The sequence below is a fragment of the Eumetopias jubatus genome, unplaced genomic scaffold (assembly GCF_037043125.1).
Source record: "Eumetopias jubatus isolate StellerSeaLion01/CBP00866 unplaced genomic scaffold, mEumJub1_p1.0 scaffold_15, whole genome shotgun sequence".
Classification (NCBI taxonomy): domain Eukaryota; kingdom Metazoa; phylum Chordata; class Mammalia; order Carnivora; family Otariidae; genus Eumetopias; species Eumetopias jubatus.
In genome coordinates, this window is record NW_028274821.1 from 33,880,550 (window position 1) to 33,904,349 (window position 23,800).

A 23,800-nucleotide genomic window follows, 5' to 3' on the forward strand; every position below is an offset into this window, starting at 1 on the left:
TGTGTTCACCTGCCTATGTCTGAGCTTTTTTATCTCAGGCATGCGACTGAGTTTCAAAACTCCAAATTTTAGGGACTCCTATAGCGCAGACCCATGCTGTTCCTCCAGGGGAGGGTCTCGCTACAATTTTGCCCTTTGCTGGCCAGTCCCAGGAAAGTCGCACGACTGTGCAGCGGTTTGCAGTTTATGGCAAAATAGAGCAGAAAGCCAGCACCAAGACCCATTGCTTTCAGCCGGCTTCCTCCCTCCTATGCTTGGAAACAGTGCAGTACTTTAACACCACCTGTTCTCGTGACCCAGGGGATCCTTAGATCATGCAGTAACTCCCGGACTTCACCATCTGAGCACCTTTAAGCCAGGCACATCCCCCATGGTAGTGGACTTATAAAAGTTCAGACTTTGTGCTCTGCTACTTATAATACTTTGAGGCAGCCCACATAAGCACTCTCCCTCCCCACTGCCATAGACACAGCTCTATCTCCCCCAAGTCAACTCTCCACACCTCCTACCTTCCAAAAGATGGTCATTTTTCTACATGTAGATTTGCAGTTTTTGTTCTCTCAGACCTCCAGTAGATTTCTTGGGTGTTCAGAATAATTTGATAACTATCTAGCTGTGTTTGAGGTATGAGACAAGCTTAGGGTCCCCCTACTCCTCTGCCATCTGAACTCTGAACCCATAAGTTTTAATTACAAGTATATTCCAATGACTCTGGCTTCCTTTCTGCATTTAACCTTGGCTTTTTCCATAACCTCTTTAGGTCAAGCAAAAACAAACAGACAAACATGTCTCTATGATTTTTGCCCAATCTTTATTCTGATCTTGTCAGAATCTTAGTAGTCTGGTGACCAAGGGCATGCCATTTAACTTGAACAACCTTCAGTTTTCTCATTGTAAAATAGGAATATTAAGTCTATGTTTCTTGTTGTGATTACTTATAACAAATGTAACAAATGGTAATTGTTGCCATTAAGGATCTTCCCACTCTTCATTCAGCTATTTCTAATCAACATAATTTCTCCAATTTTCTCATTCTACTCTCTCTTGTGGTAGATCATAAACCCCTCAAAGACACAGGCTTCCACTTACAAATTGCTTTAAACAGTGGTTCTCAACCTTAACTGCACCTTAGAGTCAGCTGGGCAGCCTTTTGAAATTATCCATTCCTTTCTTTCACTCCAGACCAATTAAAGAAGAATAAATAAGAAGTAGGTCTCAAGCATCATACTTTTTAAAATCTCCCCAGAAGACTCTACTGTGCATCCCAAGTTGAAAAATCTCTGCTTTATAGAGATGCCTGTCATTCTACTACTACCTACTTGTAAAACCATAGCTCTCTCATTATCCAAGATGTAAGTCTTCAGCAGTTTGGGCATAATTAAAAGATAAATAAATGCATAAATTAAGACATACATGGTAAGTATAACTCATGTAAAAGATTGCAATTTGTGCTCCTTCTACACAATAATACTCAACACCCCTGGGATCATCTGAAGAACCAGGAGGAATGGAAGCCATTTCGAGGATTGTTTAAACTGAATCTTTGTCGCATAGATTCCTTTAGAATCTTAAAACTTCCTTAATTTCAATGCTTTTCCATTAGATAAGACCCTACCATTAAGAAGTTTATTTGAATTAACAACAAAAAAACTGTTGGTAAAATATATATGTATATTTGAATGGTTTAAGATGGGTTTGTAAAAGGGAAAAAGAGTGATTTTGCATGGGGCAGGGCTGCCTGGAGCCTCAGGCTTGCTTGATACCCCCTACACCACAACTCCCTGCTGTGGAGGCTGGCCTACCATTCCAGTGGGTCTAGTCTAACTCTTTGTCTAGTCTACCTCTTCATTCTTTGAAGGGGCATGACCAAGAACCTCAGACTCTGAAGGAAAAGAAATCCTGAAACATTACTCACTATTTCCTTCCTGGGGCTGGTCACAGTTTCTGGTACCATGTAAATTTATTTTATATTTACTTATCCCTCATCTACCTCATCAGTGGATGCTGAATGCCTTATACAGTGCCTGACACAAATTAGGCACTAAATATATATTTATTGAATGAATGAGTGAGTAAATGGATGAATGAATAAAACCAGTGACCCTGAAGGGTTAATGAATCAGAAGACTCATTTATTTTTTGTCAAGATCCCTCTCACATCTGAACATACTGAGAAGGGAATATAATCAATCGCTGCTCTAGAGGTGGTGAGGACATGCTCCCTTTGAATCCTTCATCCTTCAGACACTTGAGGTTGGGAAGCCACTTTCTTCAAGTTCAGAAATAACCTAAATACCAGCAATTTTTAAGGCATTATTGCCAGGCATGATGGGGGAATAAAACAGTAATTCAGGATATCTGCTCAGATTTTTAAAAATGTATTTCAAGAGTCAAGAAAGAAACTCAAGGCACAATATGAAACATAGAATAAGATGTTGAGAAATGCCTTCTAGGGGTTGCTTTAGTTTTGATAATTGTTTATTAATCCTTCTGATGAGGTATTATCTTGTCATGGATCAGGATGATATATGATACCCAGCAAAAAGCCTCACCCTTGCCTCCTTTCCCTACCATCTCCATCCCCCATAAACTAAACCAGGTAGTCTCATGTCCTTCTAGAGTTTCTTTCTGCAAATCCAGGAAAAAAAATGCAAACACATGATTCTTATTTTCTCCTCTTTCTTGCTCAAAAGTGGCATATTATATATAATTTTCTGCACAGTGCTATTTGCACTGAACAGTGTATCTTAGAAATCTTTGCATTTCAGTACACACAGAACTTTAGAGTTTGCTTTCAAGCCAACTCCTGTAAAATAAGGAGTCTTATAAAAAGAAGGGAAAGGTCATTTCAGAGGAATGGCCTGGAGGCAGGACTGGGCCTGGCAGGTTGGGGAAAACCAATGGTAAGGAGTCTTATGAAAAGAAGGGGAAGGTCATTTCAGAGGAGTGGCCTGAAGGCAGGACTAGGCCTGGCAGATTGGGGAAAATCAATGTCATCCTGCTTAGCTGGAATACAGATCAGGAGAAGGGGAATCATTTTAGATAAAGCTGGTGGGAACACCTCATAGTGCTGCAAATATCTTGGAAGGATGTTATCAAGTGAACCAGAAATGATGGATCATCAGAATTATGCTCAAGAAGATCAATCAACAGCAAGGTCAACAGTGGTTTGCAGATGTGACAGAGGATAGAGAAGAGACAGAGAAATCAACTAAGAAGCAAAATAGTCTAAACCCAAACCAGGCATAGTGCTGAAGAGAATGGAAAGGAAAGGATATAAATACAAGAGACATCATAGAGATTCATTCTATAGCCGTGGTTCTCTACCCTTTCTGTCCAGCTGTCACACAATATAGATAAAGTTTAACTGTGCTACTCAATCCTGTGGGCATATTTAATGATATATACAATACCAACCTTGCTAACCTTACTTTCATCTATTCCTCTAGCATAAAAAGAAAAAAAAATCAGAATTTATATGAGTGAGAATGATAACTTCTGTAGAGTTAATTTGAACTCCCCTCTGTTATATAGTTAAAAAGTAAATAACTTATAAACATTGGCATTTTATTATTAACAGTAATGAATTATTTTGCAGTTGATTGACAGGATAGTTTAACATGCTAACTCAGTTGGAACTACTGATTTCCAGAACTTGGTAACTAATCCTGAATGGGGTTTAGAAAAGGGTATTGGCAGGAGGAAGGAGTTGATGCAAATCTGAGTACCTAGATGCATGAAATGTACTTAATAGAGTTGGGAAATGCAGCTAGAACAGGGTTTTGTAACAGTGAAAGCATAGAACAGCAGGCATAACCAACTATGTGCCTTGAACTATATTTAGGAATTGAGACCCTAAAATGCTCAGAGTAAAGATATGAATAAGCACATGGCTAAGTCCCCTTTATTTATCTATTCAGTAAAGCACAGTGGTTAAGAGAATAATTCCAGAGTCAGACTGTCTGGATTTGAGTACTTTCTCTGTCACATCCTAGCTTTGTGACACAAAATAAGCTATTTACCATTTCTGTACCTCAAGTTTCCTATCTGTCAAATGGGAAAGTTATAGTGACTTTTTGTAACTCACTGGGAGGGAAGAAAAAAGAGGTAATTCATGCAATGTGCTTAGAACATTTGTTTGCATACAGTAAGTGCTCAATTGGTCATTATTTATTAGAGAAATATTTATTTAGTGTTTACTATGTGCTATGCACTGTACAAGAGGCTATGCACAGTGCTAAGCAAAACACGCTTATTTCCCTCACAAAGCTTAGAGAGTAATGATGAGCTCTAAAACAAGAAACACTCAGGGCACCTGGGTGGCTCAGTCATTGAGCGTCTGCCTTTGGCTCAGGTCATGATCCTGGGATCCTGGGATCGAGCCCTGCATCGGTCTTCCAGCTCCGTGGGAAATCTGCTTCTCCTTCTCCCACTCCCCCTGCTTGTGTTACCTCTCTTGCTGTGTCTCTCTCTGTCAAATAAATAAATAAAATTAAAAAAATAATAAATAAAACAAGAAACACTGATGGTAGTCGTGATTGATTCTGAAGAGGAAGAAATGGGAACTATCTGTATTACTGTATAGGGAGTTCTCTGATGACTTAATATGTTTAAAAATATATAAAGATGATGGACGCCTGGGTGGCTCAGTTGGTCAAGTGACTGCCTTTGGCTCAGGTCATGATCCTGGAGTCCCGGGATCGAGTCCCACATCAGGATCCCTGCTCGGCAGGGAGTCTGCTTCTCCCTCTGACCCTCTTCCCTCTCATGCTCTCTATCTCTCATTCTCTCTCTCTCAAATAAATAAATAAAATCTTTCAAAAAAATATAAAAAATAAAAATATGTAAAGATGAATGTGTAGAGGGATAGAAGTATACATGATAAAGGCAGATGTATAAAGGAAATAGGCAAGGAAGCTAAAGTCCAGGTTGAGGTGAGACCTGTAAAACTTGCAAAGACAACTGAAAAGGCCTATAATGACATTTTCAGAGCAAAAAACTGAGCAAATGAAGTTAGATCAAATACCAAAGCCAGACAAAGAGGCCACAATGAAAGAAAACTACAGACCAATATCTCTATGACTATAGATACAAAAATCCTCAACAAACTACTAGAAAATCAAATCCAGCAACACATTAGAAGGACATTATACACCATGATTAAGTAGGATTTATCCCAGGAATGCAAGTGTGGTTCAATGTAAAATAATCAAGCAATGTAATACACCATGAAGGGAAAAAACAAACTTACATGATCATCTCAATAAACATGTAGAAAACATTTGAAAAAAAATTCAAAACTTTTTCATAATGAAGACATTTACCAAATTAAGAATAAAAGTGTATTTCTTTAACATAATAAAGGGCATTTATGAAAACCCATAGTTTATGTCATACTAAATGGTGAAAGACTGAAAGCTTTTCCCCTTAAGATCATGAACAAGACAAATATGACCACTTTCACTACTGTTGTTTGACATTGCACTGGAAATCTTAGCAAGAGCAATTCAGCAGGAAAAATAAATAAAAGACAAAACAAAAGGAGGAAGTAAAACTATTTTTAGATGACATGATTCTATATATGAAAATTCCAAAGAATACACACACACACACATATACACACACATGCTGCCAGAACTAGTAAATACATTTAGCAAAGTTGTAGAGTAGAAAATCAACACATAAAAATCAGTTGTGTTTCTATACACCAACAATGAACAATTCAAAAAAGAAATTAAGAAAATAATTCCATTTACAATAGCATCTAAATAATAAAATACTTAGGAATAAATTTAACCAAGGAAGTATAAAACTTGCACAATGAGAACCATAAAATATTAGATAAAATAAATTAAAGGGGATCTAACAAAACTGTAAGACATTCCATGTTCATGGATTGGAAGACATACTAATATTAAGATGACAATACTCCCCAAAATAATCCACAGAGTCAATGCAATATCTTTTAAGATTCCAATGGCCTTTTTTTCCCCCAGAAATGGAAAAGCAGGGGTGCCTGGGTGGCTCAGTTGGTTGGGCTTCTGACTCTTGGTTTTGGCTCAGGTCATGGCTGTGGGGCCATGAGATCAAGCCCCATGTCAGTTTCTGTTCTTAGTGTGGAGCCTGCTTGAGATTCTCTCTCTCTCTCCATCTGCCACTACCCCTGCTTGTGCTCTCTCTCTTTCTCTAAAATAAATAAATAAATAAATCTTAAAAAAAATGGAAAAGCCAGTCCTCAAATTCATATGGAATTGCAAGTAGTCCTGAATAGCTAAAACCATATTGAGAAAGAAAAACAAAGTTGTAGGATTCAGACTTCTCAATTTCAAAACTTACTGCAAAGCTAGAAGAGTGTTATACTGGCATAAGGATAGATATATAAACCAATGAAATAGAATCAAGAATTAAGAAATCAATCTAAATATCTATGATCAATTCATTTTTTACATGGGTGCCAAGACCATTCAATAAGGAGTGAACAGTCTCTTCAAAAATGGTGCTGGGGTAACTAGATAAGCACATGCAAAAGAATGAATTTGGACCCTACTTCACTTCATTTACAAAAATTAACTCAACATGGATCAATAACCTAAATATAAGAAGGAGGGAAGAAGGGACATGACAGCTACCTGAGTGTAGATAGTATCAAATTAACAAGGAGTGGAGAGCTGTCAGGCCTGATCAATTGTAAAGCATAAAACAGAGCTTTTCTTAAAGGGATAAATGGAACCAATCATAAGATATCGTCTCATTTCTTGAAGTTAATTCATTTGTCAAACTTAGGTGAATTACCTCTCAAAGGACCAGAAGAATTGCCTGATGTGATTGTGGGACCATTGTTAGTCATTTTTGAGAAATCATGGACAATGAGAAAGGTGCTAAGACAGTGGGGATGGACAACTACAAAGTTTTTCACAAGGGGAAAAATTTCCCTGGATTCAAGGCTGCTAAACTAGATGGTGATTCCCAATAGAATTTTCCAACAGATATTATATGAGCAGTTTATACAGGTGCCATGTAGGAACCAACATAAACTCCCTAAGTAGAGCTAAGAAGTCAAACAATAATTCACATTCTAAAAAAAGATTTAATTAATTAATTAATTAATTAATTAATTTATAGAGCACATGAGTGGGGGGAGTGGCAGAGGGAGGGAGAGAATCTCAAGCAGACTTTGTGCTGAATGCAGAGCCTGACATGGGGCTTGATCTAATTACCCTGAGAGCATGACCTGAGCTGAAATCAAGAGTCAGACACTTAACCAGCAGGGCCGCCCAGGCAACTCCATAATTCAGATTTTGTATGTAGGTACCAGGCTAGGAAATTAGGAGATGCTATAAAGATGAAGCTAGATTTACGAAGGCATTAAACGAAGACTTATAAAATGGAAAAATGTGGATTGAGCTCATAGGCTTAACTAGTGTGATTACTGGTTGAATAATTGCTAGTTTAATTGCTTGCTGAATATCCAAGTGGTTGGTTAATAGATGAGTACCGATCTGGAAGGAGACTTCAATGATCACATTCTAGGGCCCTACTTGATTGCTTATTCCAATTCAACTGATTCTTTTTTTTTTTAATTTTTTTATTGTTATGTTAATCACCATATATTACATCATTAGTTTTTGGTGCAGTGTTCCATGATTCATTGTTTGTTCATAACACCCAGTGCTCCATGCAGAACGTGCCCTCCTCAATACCCATCACCAGGCTAACCCATCCCCCTACCCCCCTCCCCTCTAGAACCCTCAGTTTGTTTTTCAGAGTCCATCATCTCTCATGGTTCGTCTCCCCCTCTGACATACTCCCCTTTTCTTCCTCTCCTGTTATCTTCTTCTTTTTCTTTTTTCTTAAAATATGTTGCGTTATTTGTTTCAGAAGTACAGATCTGTGATTCAACAGTCTTGCACAATTCACTGCGCTCACCGTAGCACATACCCTCCCCAATGTCTATCACCCAGCCACCCCATCCCTCCCACCCCCAACCACTCCAGTAACACTCAGTTTCTTTCCTGAGATTAAGAATTCCTCATATCAGTGAGGTCATGTGATACATGTCTTTCTCTGATTGACTTATTTCACTCAGCATAACACCCTCCAGTTCCATCCACGTCGTTGCAAATGGCAAGATCTCATTCCTTTTGATGGCTGCATAATATTCCATTGTGTATATATACCACTTCTTCTTTATCCATTCATCTGTCGATGGGCATCTTGGCTCTTTCCACAGTTTGGCTATGGTGGACATTGCTGCTATAAACATTGGGGTACACGTACCCTTTCGGGTTCCTACATTTGTATCTTTGGGGTAAATACCCAGTAGTGTAATTGCTGGATCGAACGGTAGCTCTAATTTCAACTGTTGGAGGAACCTCCATACTGTTTTCCAGAGGGGTTGCACCAGCTTGCATTCCCACCAACAGTGTAGGAGGGTTCCCCTTTCTCCACATCCCCGCCAACATCTGTCGTTCCCTGACTTGTTAATTTTAGCCATTCTGACGGGTGTGAGGTGGTATCTCATTGAGGTTTTGATTTGGATTTCCCTGATGCCGAGCGATGTTGAGCACTTTTTCATGTGCCTGTTGGCCATTTGGATGTCTTCTTTGGAGAAATGTCTGTTCATGTCTTCTGCCCATTTCTTGATTGGATTATTTGTTCTTTGGGTGTTGAGTTTGATAAGTTCTTTATAGATTTTGGATACTAGCCCTTTATCTGATATGTCATTTGCAAATATTTTCTCCCATTCTGTCGGTTGTCTTTTGGTTTTGTGGACTGTTTCTTTTGCTGTGCAAAAGCTTTTTATCTTGATGAAATCCCAATAGTTCATTTTTGCCCTGGCTTCCCGTGCCTTTGGTGATGTTTCTAGGAAGAAGTTGCTGCGGCTAAAGTCGAAAAGGTTGCTACCTGTGTTCTCCTTTAGGATTTTGATGGACTCCTGTCTCACGTTTAGGTCTTTCAACCATTTGGAGTCTATTTTTCTGTGTGGTGTAAGGAAATGGTCCAGTTTCATTCTTCTGCATGTGGCTGTCCAATTTTCCCAACACCATTTGTTGAAGAGACTGTCTTTTTTCCATTGGACATTCTTTCCTGCTTTGTCAAAGATAAGTTGACCATAGAGTTGAGGGTCCATTTCTGGGCTCTCGATTCTGTTCCATTGATCTATGGGTCTGTTTTTGTGCCAGTACCATACTGTCTTGATGATGACAGCTTTGTAATAGAGCTGGAAGTCCGGAATTGTGATGTCGCCAGCTTTGCTTTTCTTTTTCAGTATTCCTCTGGCTATTCTGGGTCTCTTCTGGTTCCATACAAATTTTAGGATTATTTGTTCCATTTCTTTGAAAAAAGTGGATGGTATTTTGATGGGGATTGCATTGAATGTGTAGATTGCTCTAGGTAGCATTGACATCTTCACAATGTTGATTCTCCCAATCCATGAGCATGGAACGTTTTTCCATTTCTTTGTGTCTTCTTCAATTTCTTTCCTGAGTATTTTATAGTTTTCTGCGTACAGATCCTTTGCCTCTTTGGTTAGATTTATTCCTAGGTATCTAATGGTTTTGGGTGCAATTGTAAATGGGATCGACTCCTTGATTTGTCTCTCTTCTGTCTTGTTGTTGGTGTATAGGAATGCCACTAATTTCTGTGCATTGATTTTATATCCTGCTACTTTACTGAATTCCTGTATGAGTTCTAGCAGTTTTGGGGTGGAGTCTTTTGGGTTTTCCACATACAGTATCATATCATCTGCAAAGAGTGAGAGTTTGACTTCCTCTTTGCCGATTTGGATGCCTTTGATTTCTTTTTGTTGTCTGATTGCTGTGGCTAGGACTTCTAATACTATCTTGAATAGCAGTGGTGAGAGTGGACATCCCTGCCACGTTCCTGACCTTAGGGGAAAAGCTCTCAGCCTTTCCCCATTGAGAATGATATTCGCTGTAGGTTTTTCATAGATGGCTTTTATGATATTGAGGTATGTACCCTCTATACCTATACTCTGAAGAGTTTTGATCAAGAAAGGATCAAATGCTTTTTTGTCAAATGCTTTTTCTGCATCTATTGAGAGGATCATATGATTCTTGCTCTTTCTTTTGTTAATGTATTGTATCACGTTGATTGATTTGCGGATGTTGAACCAGCCTTGCAGCCCAGGAATAAATCCCACTTGGTCATGGTGAATAATCCTTTTAATGTACTGTTGGATCCTATTGGCTAGTATTTTGGTGAGAATTTTTGCATCCATGTTCATCAAGGATATTGGTCTGTAATTCTCTTTTTTGATGGGGTCTTTTTCTGGTTTTGGGATCAAGGTAATGCTGGCCTCATAAAATGAGTTTGGAAGTTTCCCTTCCATTTCTATTTTTTGGAACAGTTTCAGGAGAATAGGTATTAATTCTTCTTGAAATGTCTGATAGAATTCCCCTGGGAAGCCATCTGGCCCTGGGCTTTTGTTTCTTGGGAGATTTTTGATGACTGTTTCAATTTCTTTAGTGGTTATAGGTCTGTTCAGGTTTTCTATTTCTTCCTGGTTCAATTTTGGTAGTTGATACATCTCTAGGAATGCACCCATTTCTTCCAGGTTATCTAATTTGCTGGCATAGAGTTGCTCATAATATGTTCTTATAATTGTTTGTATTTCTTTGGTGTTGGTTGTGATCTCTCCTCTTTCATTCATGATTTTGTTGATTTGGGTCATTTCTCTTTTCTTTTTGATCAGTCTGGCCAGGGGTTTATCAATCTTGTTAATTCTTTCAAAGAACCAGCTCCTAGTTTCGTTGATCTGTTCTACTGTTCTTTTGGTTTCTAGTTCATTGATTTCTGCTCTGATCTTTATGATTTCTCTTCTCCTGCTGGGTTTAGGCTTTATTTGCTGTTCTTTCTCCAGCTCCTTTAGGTGTAGGGTTAGGTTGTGTATTTGAGACCTTTCTTGTTTCTTGAGAAAGGCTTGTATTGCTATATACTTTCCTCTCAGTACTGCCTTTGCTGTATCCCAAAGATTTTGAACAGTTGTGTTTTCATTTTCATTGGTTTCCATGAATTTTTTTAATTCTTCTTTAATTTCTTGGTTGACCCATTCATTCTTTAGTAGGATGCTATTTAGCCTCCATGTATTTGAGTTCTTTCCGACTTTCCTCTTGTGGTTGAGTTCTAGTTTCAAAGCACTGTGGTCTGAAAATATGCAGGGAATGATCCCAATCTTTTGGTACCGATTGAGACCTGATTTGTGACCTAGGATGTGATCAGTTCTGGAGAATGTTCCATGGGCACTAGAGAAGAATGTGTATTCCTTTGCTTTGGGATGGAATGTTCTGAATATGTCTGTGAAGTCCATTTGGTCCAGTGTGTCATTTAAAGTCTTTACTTCCTTGTTGATCTTTTGCTTAGATGATCTGTCCATTTCAGTCAGGGGGGTGTTAAAGTCCCCCACTATTATTGTATTGTTGTCCATGTGTTTCTTTGCTTTTGTTATTAATTGCCTTATATAATTGGCTGCTCCCATGTTCGGGGCATAGATATTTACAATTGTTAGATCTTCTTGTTGGATAGACCCTTTAAGTAGGATATAGTGTCCTTCCTCATCTCTTATTACAGTCTTTGTTTTAAAATCTAGTTTGTCTGATATAAGGATTGCCACCCCAGCTTTCTTTTGGTGTCCATTAGCATGGTAAATGTTTTTCCACCCCTTCACTTTCAATGTGGGGGTGTCTTTGGGTCTAAAATAAGTCTCTTGCAGACAGCATATTGATGGGTCTTTTTTTTGAATCCAATCTGATAGCCTGCGTCTTTTGATTGGGGCATTTAGCCCATTTACATTCAGGGTAACTATTGAAAGGTATGAATTTAGTGCCATTGTATTACCTGTAAGGTGACTGTTAACTGTCTGTTGTCTGTGTTCGTTTCTGCTCTTTGCTGCTTTTAGGTTCTCTCTTTGCTTAGAGGACCCCTCTCAATATTTCTTGGAGGGCTGGTTTCGTGTTTGCAAATTCCTTTAGTTTTTGTTTGTTCTGGAAGCTTTTTATCTCTCCTTCTATTTTCAATGATAGCCTAGCTGGATATAGTATTCTTGGCTGCATATTTTTCTCGTTTAGTGCTCTGAAGATATCTTGCCAGTCCTTTCTGGCCTGCCAGGTCTTTGTGGATAGGTCTGTTGCCAATCTAATGTTTCTACCATTGTAGGTTACATATCTCTTCTCCCGAGCTGCTTTCAGGATTTTCTCTTTGTCTCTGAGACTCGTAAGTTTTACTATTAGATGTCGGGGTGTTGACCTATTATTATTGATTTTGAGAGGGGTTCTCTGTGCCTCCTGGATTTTAATGCCTGTTTCCTTCCTCACATTAGGGAAGTTCTCTGCTATAATTTGCTCCAATATACCTTCTGCCCCTCTCTCTCTTTCTTCTTCTTCTGGGATCCCAATTATTCTAATGTTGTTTCGTCTTATCATATCACTTATCTCTCGAATTCTGCCCTCGTGATCCTGTAGTTGTTTCTCTCTCTTTTTCTCAGCCTCTTTATTTTCCATCATTTGGTCTTCTATATCGCTGATTCTCTCTTCTGCCTCATTTATCCTAGCATTTAGTGCCCCCATTTTTGATTGCACCTCATCAATAGCCTTTTTGATTTCGATTTGGTTAGATTTTAGTTCTTTTATTTCTCCAGAAAGGGTTTCTCTAATAACTTCCACACTTTTTTCAAGCCCAGCTAGTATCTTTAAAGTCATGATTCTGAACTCTAGGTCCGACATCGTACTAATGTCCGTATTGAGTAGGTCCCTGGCTGACGGTACTACTTCTTGTTCTTTTTGCTGAGGTGATTTCTTTCGTCTTGTCATTTTGTCCAGAGGAGAATAGATGAATGAGAGAACAAGATGCTAACAGGTTTACAACGTCCCCAGCAAATATACTGTATACAAATCAGAAAAGACCTGAAACCAGGGGAAAAGAAAGGGAAAGAAAGAAAGAAGAAAGAGATAAAGAAAAAAAAAAGATAAAAACAAAAACAAAACAATACAAAAAAGGCAGAATATGATCAAATATGATCAGGCTAGTGCATAGATCAGTGCCACACACTAGATTTTGGGCGTATTTTGGTCTGTTAGAAAAAAGTGCCTCCTAAAATTTTAAAGGAAGAAAGACATATATGTACAAAATAAGGGTTGATACAATGAAGGGATAGAAGATGACTGTAAAGATGAAAATTATAAAAGATCTTATAAAAGGACTTGGTAAGATAAGTTGTTTGAAAAAAGAAAGAAGATTTAAGAAAAAAAAAAAAGGAAAAAGGGAGAGAATGTGATCAGGCAGGAGACTAGAACAAAGCCATACACTAGTGATTTAGGGTATATTTTGATCTGTTAGAAGAAACTGTACCTCAAAATTTTAAAGAGAGAACAACTTATATATATATGCCAAAAATAAGGGTAATTACTATGAAGGGATAAAATATGACTCTAAAAATGAAAAATAAAAAATGTTTTGTTTTTTTTTTTTAAAAAGGGATTTATAAGATGTTGGTTGAAAAAGGGAAAAATAAAAATAAAAAAACAGTCAACAAAAATTAACTTTGATGAAATAATGAATCATGGTAAAAAAAAAAGAAAAAAGCCATGAATCTATGTGCAGTATTCCCCTAGCGCTGGAGTTCACCTATTCTCCTTGATCGATCAACTTGTTCTTGGCTTGCTGGCTGTTTGTGCTGATCTTCTGGGGGAGGGGCCTGTTGCTGTGGTTTCCAAATGTCTTTGCCGGAGGCAGAATTGCCCCGCCCTTGTCGGTCCGGGCTAAGGAAGCTGCTCCGGTTTGCTCTCAGGAGCTTTTGTTCCCTGCAAGCTCTCGGTACAGCTTTGGAGGACCAGGGCAGAAATGGTGGCCTCCCAATCTCCACTTGGAGGAGCTGAGAACTCGGGGCCCCGCTCCTCAGTGTGCCCCCAGAGAAAAGCAGTCACTTCCGTGTCCCCGGTCTCGGGCCGCACTCCGTGCTCACCCGGCCTGTGACCGAGCGTTGCTATCTCTGGCACCCAACCCCGCGCGGAGTCTCCAAATCCAGCAGATCCCTGCAGTGTGTTCCCGCACCGCTCCTCCCCGGGAAGGAAGGGGAGTCTCCCCGGATCTGCTGCTTGTTGGGTCCCTGCTGGGGGAGCCGTGCCCCGACTGGGCCGCAGATCACAGTTTATGGCAACCCCGAGCTGAGAGCCCGCGCCTCTGCTCCGTATCTGCAGCCGGCTTCCCTGCTCTGATACCTGGGAGCTCTGGCGCACTCAGGCACCCCCGGTCTCTCTGTGACCCCAAGGGTCCTGAGACCACACTGTCCCGGGAGGATTCCACCCCCCGCTTAGCCACTGCAGCGACGTCCCTCCGCCGAGCCAACTTCTAAAAGGTCTGATTTTGTGCTCCCTGGCTCTATCACTTGCCAGAAGCGGCCAGCGGAGGCCCCTCCCCCGCCGTCTATCCTCCCCAATATCGCCTCGGATTCACTTCTCCGCACGCCCTACCTTCCAGTAAGTGGTCGCTTCTCTGTTCAGAGAGTTGTTGCTACTCTCCTGTTCGATCTCCTGTTGAGTTCGTAGGTGTTCAGAATGGTTTGATCCCTATTCAGCTGGATTCCTGAGACCAGACGAAATCTAGGTCTCCTACTCCTCCGCCATCTTGCTCCGCCTCTCTCCAATTCAACTGATTATTTAAATTTAAGTCCAAAGAATATAGAATGCTAGTAAGAGAACCCTTTGGAAGAATAAAAAAATGTTTGGTTTAGTTGATCAAAAAAAATTAGTGCAATTGCAAATGGGAAAGATTTAGTTTGATGGCCTTTCTTGTGAAAAATGTGATCAACAAAGTCAAGATGTTTTCATTTTATTCCTCACATGATGAGTGCTTGCTATTTGCTAGAAACTCTGCTAGCTGGTGAGCATAAGAAGATGTGGTCACCTTTGGAGCATATAGCAGGATAGCTACTGCAAAAACATCTCCCAAATCTTAGTGGTTTTTGTCTTGCTGAAGCCCTAGAACAATGTGGGTCAGTAGTGAGAGGCATGCTTTCAAGCAGACTCTCAGGGACCTAGGTTATACCGTCCCTAGAAACTTGGAGTCCTTCACTCTCTCTGTATCTGGCCAGCAGACAAGGGAAGAGAGAGCATGTAGAGGACTGTGACCCCTCCTGCTTGGTCCATATCACCCTATGGTCATATCTAACTACAATCTCTCTGTGCACCCAGGAGGAAAAGGTGAAAATCTGTTTGGGCATCAACTAGCCAATCTCTGCTACAAATGGGGAAAGATAGACACATAAAAAGTGGTCAAAGAAGATATCCAAAATATATAATGCCTGTAGCAAGTCTCTGAAGATTAGTTTGAAATAATGAATAGGGGTTAACCAGACAAACAAGAGAGGGTGTTAAAAGAAACCAACAACCATAAATTTAAAAAAAAATGCAAAGGGAAGAAAAGGAATGAGAAGGAACATAAAGAGCCTCTGAGTCTAGAGAGAACTGGCAGCTTGCCAGGAAGTAGGGATGGCTCCTTTGGAGTTCGAGATAAATTGGCTCCTTTGGTATTTGAGACAAATGTCTGCTTGAATGGGAAGGAGGCATCCTATTTTTTTCCATGATCTAGTTTACGGAGCTCCTTTTTTGGGACAGCCACAAGAAAATAGTCCTTTTTTGTGCTGCATCTTACCTTGTAAAGTGCCATGTAACCGCTCCCAAAACCTAGCCTTGTGGGTCTCAGTGACTGCCGTTCTATCAGACAAAGTTGTGAAGGCAGCTTGATACAAACCCACCATTACGTTTCATTTAAGTCAAGTGGGTTTCAATTCCCACTCCCCAAGGAAAACCAGTAGATGTGATTTGCATCTCAGTTTAAAGCCACCGTATCTGTGAGAAAAAAGCATCTGAAAGCAGATGAGTCTGCATTTATTTTAGATCCAAGATTTTGGGGGGAACCTCAAAGTGATAACTGAAAATACAGTGTGACTGTTTCCAAGCCCCAGGAGAAAAAGCCAGGGCCCACAGGAGCTCTGCCCAGTTTTGGTCTTGGTGGGAAGTGTAAACTCAAAAGTCATTCCTTCGGCTCAGACCCTCAGATAAGAGGAGACCAAAGCGAGTGTTGTACCCATGTTAGGGTGGTCTTGCTAGCAGCCAGCGCTACCAGACAATCTCCCTGAACACTGGTTTTTAGCTTATTTCTTGGTCTTTTGTCCTTGGTCACTTGGCTGACTTCTAGGTTTAAAGATGTTCTAAAGAACAGATAGGAGCAAGCGAGCCTCAAACTGAATGCTCAGGCTTTAATTTCCAAATCCCATTGGTTCCCCTGTGGAAAACCAAGAACCTGACTGTTGAGAAGTGCTCAAACTTTTTGTGTTTCAAGAACTGTAATGTTAAGGGCGCCTGGGTGGCTCAGTTGGTTGGGTGACTGCCTTCGGCTCAGGTCATGATCCTGGAGTCCCGGGATTGAATCCCATGTCGGGCTCCCTGCTCAGCGGGGAGTCTGCTTCTCCCTCTGACCCTCTTCCCTTTCGTGCTATTTCTCATTCTCTCTCTCTCAAATAAATAAATAAAATCTTAAAAAAAAACATTTAAAAAAAAGAACTGTAATGCTGATTCTCAGCTCTGTGTTAAAATAATATATAAACAGTATTTTTATAGAGAGTGGGGACCATAAGACTAGATGCTTAAACACAAATTAAACATCACATGTGCAAACCTCAAGATCTGGAGTCCCTGTTTTAGCTTTTTTTGCCCTGACAAGGCAGTCAAGTGGTTTTTTATTTTTTATTTTATTATGTTATGTTAATCACCATACATTACATCATTAGTTTTTGATGTAGTGTTCCATGATTAATTGTTTGCATATAACACCCAGTACTCCATTTAGTACAGGCCCTTTTTAACACCCATCACCAGGCTAACCCATGCCTCCACACCCCTCCCCTCTAGAACCCTCAGTTTGTTTCTCAGAGTCCATAGTCTCTCATGGTTCATCTCCCCCTGTAATTCCCCCCCTTCATTTTTCCCTTCCTGCTATCTTCTTCTTTTTTTTACATATAATGTATTATTTGTTTCAGAGGTAAAGATCTGTGATTCAACAGTTTTACACAATTCACAGCACTCACCATAGCAATACCCTCCCCAATGTCTATCACCCAGCCACTCCATCCCTCCCACCCCCAGCACTCCAGCAATGCTGTTTGTTTCCTGAGATTAAGAATTCCTCATATCAGTGAGGTCATATGATACATGTCTTTCTCTGATTGACTTATTTTGCTCAGCATAATACCCTCCAGTTCCATCCACATCATTGCAAATGGCAAGATTACATTCGTTTTGATGGCTGCATAATATTCCATTGTGTATATATATATATACCACATCTTCTTTACCCATTCATTTGTCGATGGATATCTTGGCTCTTTCAACAGTGTGGCTATTGTGGACATTGCTGTTATAAACATCAGGGTGCACGTACCCCTTCGGATCCCTACATTTGTATCTTTGGGGTAAATACCCAATAGTGCAATTGCTGGGTCGTATGATAGCTCTATTTTTGACTTTTTGAGGAACTGGCTTGCAGTCTGGCTGCTCTTGCTGATCTTTTGGGGGAGGGGCCTGTTGCCATGGTTCCCAGATGTCTTTGCGGAGGCAGAATTCCCCCACCATTGCCAGGTCCCAGCTAAGTAATCTGCTCGGGTTTGCTCTCCAGAACTTTTGTTCCCTGCAAGCTTTCCATACAGCTTAAGAGGATGAGTGTGAAAATGGCGGCCTCCCAATCTCTGCTCCAGAGGAGTCGAGAACTCGGGGCCCCACTCCTCAGTGCACCCCCAGAGAAAAGCAGTCAATCACTCCCCTCTCTGCAGTCTCTGGCCGCACTCCGTGCTCACCAGGCCTGTGACCGAGCATTTCTATCTCTGGTACTCGACCCCGTGTGGAGTCTCCAGACCCAGCAGATCCCTCTAATGCACTCCCGTGCTCCTCCTCCTGGGGGAGGAAGGGGAGTCTCCCCAGATCTGCCGCTTGTTGTGTCCCTGCTGGAAGAGCAGTAGCCCGACTGTGCCATGGATCACAGTTTATGGCAACCCCAAGCTGAAAGACCACTCCTCAGCTCTGTCTCTGCAGCCAGCTTCCCTGCTCCAATACCTGGGAGCTCTGCTGCACTCAGGCACCCCCGGTCTTCCTGTGACCCCAATGGTCCTGAGACCACACTGTCCCAGTGAGGCTTCCACCCCCTGCTTAGCCACTGGAGCAACTGCCTTCAGCAGAGCCGACTTCTAAAAGTTCTGATTTTGTGCTCTGCTGCTGTATCACTTGCCAGTAGTGGCTGCCAGAGGCCCCATCCCCTGCCATCTATCCTCCCCAATATCGCCTCGGATTCACTTCTCCGCACGTCCTACCTTACAGAAAGTGGTCGCTTTTCTGTTCAGAGTTGCTGCTATTCTTTTCTTTGATCTCCTGTTGAGTTTGTAGGTGTTCAGAATGGTTTGATCCCTATCTAGCTGAATTCCTGGGACCAGATGAAATTTAGGTCTCTTATTCCTCTGCCATCTTTCTCCTCCTCAAGGCAGACAGAGTGTATTTTTAAAAGGTACACATCTTGATATCCAGGTGATGGGCATTTTGATCCAGGTCTTTTGATCTGTGTGACTTTAGGCAGGTTGCTGAATTTCCCTCCATTCTCATTTCCTGTCTATATAATGGCAGTCAGAATACCTATGCCATCGTACCATTAACTGAGAGTGCTGATGTAGCATTCCTGCTTCAGGAATGCTATATAGCAACTGCTCAGTGAATAATATTCTGTTCTTTTGTTTTTCTGTTAAACCTTTGGTTTCCTCTAATGGTCCACTTGTGGAAAACACAAATCTCTGTCTTGTTGTAATCTTAGACTCAATAGGTCCAAAAGTGACATCATTTTGTTTACTTCTAAACCAGCTCTCCCTCTCAACATCCATCTGTAAATAGCACCACCATTTTCTCAATTAACTAGACTTACTTCTTTGACTCTCCCTCTTCAGTCACCAAGATCTATTGGGTTTTCCTCTCTGGTATCTGGAACAGCCTCATTATACCTTGCAAATTTATGATTTTAAAGTTATAAAAGCATCACAAATGTCATAGAAACCACTGAAGTGTTTAGAATAGAATCCTGACCTGGTGAAATCAGTACTTAAATATTTCTTTTTAGTGCACTGCTCTTAGAGTGCAGCTCTAAACTGCTAACAAGATGAGGATCAGAATTGGAAGAGGTTAGAGTTGAGAGAATCCCACAGAAACAAAGCCAGGTAAATGGGGCCTCAATAATGACGTTTTCTGTTTTACTGGAAGTTGAGAGGTTGAATGGGCTTAGGATTCTGATTAATCCAATGTTTTCAGATATCTTTTAGTAAAGTTGCTCCCTACCGTTTTCTCTGAGCCTTTTGCCTACTGGGTTAAAGATTATTTCCATCTTCCATCCCACTTAATATTTGAGAATGCTGAAACCCAAAGAAGTAAAATGACCCATCCAGAGTTATCTAGCAGGTCAGCCAATAATGCTTTGGTTGTCCCATTTCTCCTCTCCTCAGAGTTTTGCTCTGTGCAAGCCAATCTACAACAAATTGAATATCTTAGACATCATATTTGTTTTAGTACAAATGATGACACACCAACATTAATGCCCAAATTTGAATTACTGATATCTGAATAATTGTAGGACCTTCACTGATAGCCCCTAGAAGACTTTACTGGTTATTTCCAAGAGAACTGAGGATAGAGAGTCAGCTTACAAATGCGCAGGGGCAAATCCACTCATGTCTGTATAAACGTCATCAAACTCCCTGCCAGACATTTCAGGGAATCATGGCCCTTCTGTCACTGTTGGCTGTTGCATGCCCTCCTGCTGTCGCCTTCTTGAGCCTTCAGGGTGCCATGGCTACACTGAAACTTGAAGTGGAGCATAGATGGTGGGGAGAGATTCCCTTTTCCCCAGCTCAATTTCACATTAGCTTACCTCAGCCCTGAAGCGGCTACTTATGCCTAAGGTCTTACATGTTTTCCAAGAAACTTCAGCTTCTGGCTCTAGTCACTCCTCCCTGTCTTCCAACTGAAACAAATAATAATCTATCAAATAAGCAAATGCCAGTCCTCTAGAAAGAACAGATACCATATGTCCCTTCCATTGACACCATTTCTCTTCCATGCTCTTCAAAACAAACAAGTTATTTTTCCCTTTTTCCAAACACATACTTGGGCAGAGAGATGTCCCCAACTCCCACTTGGGACATGTTTAGATTCTCAGCTCCAGCTCAACCAGAATTTCTTACCATTTTGCAAAACTGTGTGAAAGCAAAGATGTGTAATCATGGATTAGAATTTGTCACTCTTTCCCAATTCTGAGCCCAGTTTCTTCCTTACACATTGTAGAGACTCAACAAAACTTGCCTCTTGGGAGAAGTCTCCTGGTAGTACCAGGCCTTACAAAGGAATATTATCATCTTTGGTATTTTAGTTCCATAGAGACCTATCATGTAAGCAACAGAAGACTATGAGTTCCGAAGCCAGAGCCCACACTTTGACCAAGAATAATTGGGTAGGCCTATTGGAATGGATAATTATATATGTGATGTGTTGTGATACTGTGATCTGTAATAGGAAATATATATTTTGTCTTCTTCCCTGTTTCTGTCACAGAGTTCCCAAAACTCTTGGAATTTTCTAAATATTGAGAGTGTGATAAAGTGTCTTTTGTTAATGAAGTAACTCTTGTAAAGCACCTAAGAATGGGAGCTGGCCACCAGTGGAGCCAACCATGTGATTAGGGAGTTGGAATTTTCAGTCCCTATCCCCTGACCTCTAGAGATGCCTGAAGATGGAGTTCAACATTAGTAGTCAATTATTTAATTAATCATGCCTATGTAATGAAGCCTCCACAAAAACTCAAAAGGAATGACTTTGAGAGCTTTTGGGTTGGTGAACATGTAGTAATTTGGGAGGGTGATATGTCTGGAAATGTCATGGAAGCTTCCTGCAATTTTCTCACATATGCATCTCTTCCATCTGGCTGTTCCTGAGTTGTATACTTTTATGATAAATTTGTAACCTAGTAAATAAAATGTTTCTCTGAGCTTTGTGAGCATTCCAGCAAATTAATTGAACCCAAGAGGGAGGTAATGGAAACCTCTGATTTATAGCCAGTTGGTTAGAAGTACAGGTAAAAGCCTGGACTTGCTGTTAGAATCCCTGAGTCCCAAGGGGTTGTTAGAATCTCTAATTTGTAGTTGGTCCATCAGAAGTACAGGTTTTAACCTGGGTTCAGGACTGGTGTCTGAATTGGGGAAGGGGGGGTACTGCAGTCTTGTGGGACTGAACTTTTAACCATGGAATCTGATGCTATCTCTGGGTCAGTAGAGTCAGGATTGAGTTAAACTGTAGGACTCTCAGGTGTTATCCCAAGAATTGCTTACTGTTGTGGGGAACCTCCCATGGGATCTGATGCTCTCTGGGTAGATAGAGTCAGGATTGAGTTAAATTGTGGGACATTCAGGTGTTTTCCCAAGAATTGCTTACTGTTGTGGGGAACCTCCTCCCCTGCATGAACTGGAATTGGGATCTGGACAATTTTAGATGTGTACACTTGAGACTCAGTTCAGTCGGTACTTCTGCCAAGCCTGTCATGATCTTCCCATATGAGTTAGGTGGCCTCCACAGCATTCCCACTGCACCTTTTACTTGTTTCTATCATAGTTCTTACAGTTCTGTGTCATGATTATTATTTAATCACCCATTACCCACTGGACTGTGAGCCCTTGTGGATAAGGAAGGGATCTACTTGCCTTTGCCAATGCATAATCTAACATGAGAATTTCCAGTTGAGGAATTTGGCTTTTCATTGCTATTACAAAAAATTAAAATTAAAACCCTCAACATGAATTATAAATTCCCCATTTTCTTATTCCTGCCTGTTTCTCCACCTTCATTTTCCTCTTTGCTCATTTTTTCAAAACTCAGGCATATTGACTTTCAGATCCTTGATTATGCCTTAGGCCGTCCTGACAAAGAGAGTTTTCCCATTTTGGTCTCCATCAGCTAGGATCTCAGCTCACATTTTACTTTCAGGAGAAACTTTCTCTGATCCCACCTCACTCCAACCCATACAACCTTCATTTCCTCTTGTCTCCTACAGGGAAGGAAAACTTTCTTCTTCCCTTCTAGGTTCTTTGGCTGGTCTTATAAGTAAATTGACAGAGACAACTTATCAGAGAAAAACAAATTTAATTTTGTATGTATGGGAACCCATAAGAGATATGAAACTCAAAGAAACTTTGGTCACAAAGCAGGCAGCATTTACACCTTTTCGACAAGAAAAACAAAACAAAAGAAAACAACCCCCCCAAATGAATTTGTGAGGAATTGACAAGACAAAGGTTTTAGGCTTGAGGTAATAAATTAGTGAAATAACAGGTTTGTTTATATAGCTTTCTTGGCTCTGATTTCCCTACCTCTGGTGATAAGGATGACTTTTACCCTACTGGTACAGGGAGGGTACCTTTCACATGGAGATTTATTTCTTGCTTTCAAGGGGAAGGAGAAGGGCCAGAGTGTTTTTCTTGCATTGGCTGTTTTTATAAATAACTTTAATTCAAAATAATAAACATGCCAAAGTGGGGTGGCATATTCTGTTTCCCTTTACTCCCTTCATTTCTGGTCCAGAATTAAGTTTCCTTGTGATGAGAGCTCACAGAACTACGTTCTGTTCCTTCAAAGCACTCACTTTGTAATGCTGCATTTACTAGTGTGCTTCTGTGATAAATTCTCCTGCCCACCCATTCAATTTTAATTTCTCAAGAGAATTTCACAGTATATTCCAAGTGATCAGCACAGTGCCTGGCATATAGAATGTGTCAAATTAGTATTGCACAATAGATGAAATGTTTGATGAATGGGTGAATGAATGAACTAAATTCAGATGGAGTGTACTAGGCCTCTGAAGGCAGACAGAACTCTTAGAACTCAGAATACAGTGGGGTTCATCATACCGTATTGTTAAATCCAGACAACTGACCTTTGATGAGTGCTGAAAGCAAATTTGCTTAGTTATTGCAGTTGCACCATGAAAACATTTATGAAATGTATTTTCAAGGGTGAGAAAATAAAACTCAGATTAAGTTTTGAATTAATAACTAATTCTTTTTAACCATGACCCAGAGATAGCATCAGATTCCATGGTTAAATGACTAAGGCAAGGACCTAATATAGTTATTACCTACATATAAATGTGTTCAAAAAGTGTGCAGGTAGAATTAATGGTGTGTTCATGATTTTCAAATGCTTCCTACGGATACATGTAGATAAAGTGAAAGAACATTTAATTGGATATAAGTAAACTACTAAGATACTTACAGTAATGATACTTTAAGAATAAAGTCACAGAGTTATCTGAGGAGCCAATTCAAAGAAATTACAACTTGGTGATTATAATGGTAGAGCTAATGCTTCATGAATAAAATAGAATACTTGTATTTCACACAACAAAGATCCATATTATCTGGGGGAATCTCATAATGTGTCAGAAAGACAGACTTCAGTGTGAGACACACCCAGATTTGAATTCCAATTCCACTCCTGTCTGGCTGTATAAATTTGGGCAAGGTAGCTATATTGGCTTCCTTTTTTTCCTTGAAATTTGAAAGCTCCCCCTCTGCTTCAAGAATTTTTGCCTTTCTTCTCTCCCTGGCCTTGTGCATAGCTGGCTCCTTCTCATCTTTCAGATTTCAAATCATGTATTCTGTCTGAGGAGAGGCTGTTTATAGCCATGTTCCTTGGGCAGTAGATTCTGACAA